Below are 2,495 nucleotides of genomic sequence, written 5' to 3' on the forward strand. Positions count from 1 at the left end.
TGCGGGCAGCGGCGGGAGCCGCCGCGGCGCTGGGCACGGGGCTGCCACCGCCGCCGGGACGCCTCGCTGCCCCCCCGGCCCGGGACAGCGACTGCCCGCGCCCGGGACTCCCGGGCCCCCTCTCCTGCTCGCTGCCTTCATCCCGCGCCAGCCCTCGGTGCCTCCTCCTCCTCCGGCTGCTCTTTACCGCGGTGGGGCTGACATCCCACCAGTGGGTGTGGGGATGGGGATAATGGGAATGGGACCCCTTGGCGACAGCGTGGATGGGGGGGCAGGGTGGGAGCAGGGTGACAATGAGGGAACACCCAGACACTGCTGGGGACTGAGCCAGGCACAGGAGGTGCAAGGAGCAGGGCACAGGACACCCATCTCATCCTGCACCCATCCCAGCATCCCATCCGCAGCCGGGATGAGAGCCGAGCATCCCGCGCCTCGGTTTCCCTAAAGCCCAAACGATCCCTCGTCCCGGGGCCCCCCCAGCGCCTCCCTCCCCAAGCGCGGGGGGCTGCGAGCTTCCCCCCGCAGTGCCCGGTGCAGGGCCCAGCTCCGCGGCTGCCGCGCGGCCCTGCCGCAGGCCCCGCGCGTCACGTGCACCATTGCTAGGTTACGGGCACCCAAAAATAAATCCCTCCAAACGAGATTAGAAGCACGGGGACCTCGCGTGAACTGGAGCCGCCGCTCCGGAGCGGGAGCAGCTCCCAGCACGGGTGGGCTCAGCTGCCCCACTGGGATGTCGGTGGCAGCAGCACCTCCCACTATCCCACGTGGCCACCTGCTCCGGGCCCATCTCCTGCCCCACAGGGTGCCCGGACACAGGGATGGAGCCGCTGACCATCAGGAGGGAGCAGCTGGGACCCTCCCATCCCATTAACTGGGACCCTCCCTCACCCAGGGGCACAGTGCAAGCTGGGTGCATCCCCTCATCCGGATTGACACCCTCTCCCGGGTGCAAATCCCAAGCTGGGCGCATGCCAGAACGCAGATGCACCCATAAGCTGGGTGCAAACCTTTATCTGGGTGCAAGCTGTAATGTTGATAGCCCCCTCCAGAACCCAAATGCCCCCTCCCCTAACCTGGGTGCAAACCCCAACCTGGGTGTAAACCGTAACCTGGGTGCAAACCCCCACACAGGTGCAAACCCTGGTTGCAAATCCTATCCTGGGTGCAAACCCTGACACCGGTGCAAATCCCGGCACGGGTGCACATCACCCTGTCCCAATTCTGGCCCAGCTGCAGAGGAAATGGAGGCAACGGAGCCTCCGGGAGCCTTTCCTGGCCCGTTCCGGCAGCAGCACCAGCAGCCTCACAGCTCTGTTTCTTCCTGCTCCTGGAATATCCACAGTGCAGCAAAGGCGCCGGCAGCACCCATAGTGGAACAAACTGGGTGCTGGCTGCTCCCYGTGCAGCTCCCGGCTCCAGCCAGGGCAGGGAAACTGAGGCAGCAGCTCTAGTGATAGAGCTGGGAATGTGGGGATGTGGGGATGTGGGGATAGGGGTGGCAGGAGTGGTGGAGCCCAGGGTGCAGGGGCAGAGCTGAATGGAGCAATACAGGGCTATACTGGGCTATACAGGGTTATACTGGGCTATATTGGACTATACAGTGCTATACTGGGCTATATGAGGTACTAGGTGGATGAGAGAGCACTGGAGGACAGACAGGCAGACAGCRATGGACAGACGGCTGCGTGGCCACAAGGGCACCCTGGCACCCATCACGCTGCACCCCAGAAATGTCTCCCCAGCCCCGGGGCACCCCAGCACCCAATGCAGCTGGGGGGAACACGCAGGGGCAGCACAGCTGGGGGGCACATGGGTACCGGGGGGTTGGAGGAGGCCTCTGCCCCCCCGCAATAAAACCTGCTTCATCCCGATGCCTCCAGCTCCTTTTCCTCTAATTTGGGACCCAAAACCCTCACGCAGAAGCTGCAGCTAAAAATACYGGCGCCGAGACCCAGCCGGTTACGTAAGAGCTGGAGCGGCGGGGAGAGGCCGTCGGGCAGCGGGTGACAGCACCCAAGGGTGCCCCGGGTGGGCGAGGGGGGGGCAAGACACTGTGTCCCCCTATCCGGCACCTTGGGGTGGGGATGCGGCCACCCCTGCAGAGCAGGTCGCTGGGGCTGGGCAGGCCCGTGTGTGGGCACGGGGAGGGCAGAGCGGCCGGATTTGGGTGCTGACGTGGGATTTGGGCTGGCGCCCTGGGATTTGGGCTGGTGCCGCCGGCTCGGGGTGCAGCTGGACGGGGGGATTACACAGGGAAGGGGGAGGGGGATAAGGGGTAAAGCAGAGGGGGCAATGACAGATTGGAAGGGGGGTAAGCCCTAGGGGGGATAAAAACAGTGGGGCGCAGGGGGGGTGAATGCAGGGGAATGTAGCAGGGGGATGCACATGGGGGGGGATGCACGGGGGGCACACATGGGGGTTAGTTGCACTGAGAGGGGGCACCCAGGGAGGATGCACATTGGGGGGGGTTGTCCCCATGGTGGTTGCATCTCATG

This window comes from Nothoprocta perdicaria, unplaced genomic scaffold (genome assembly GCF_003342845.1).
Source record: "Nothoprocta perdicaria isolate Ctin4 unplaced genomic scaffold, notPer1 scaffold_170, whole genome shotgun sequence".
NCBI classification, from domain to species: domain Eukaryota; kingdom Metazoa; phylum Chordata; class Aves; order Tinamiformes; family Tinamidae; genus Nothoprocta; species Nothoprocta perdicaria.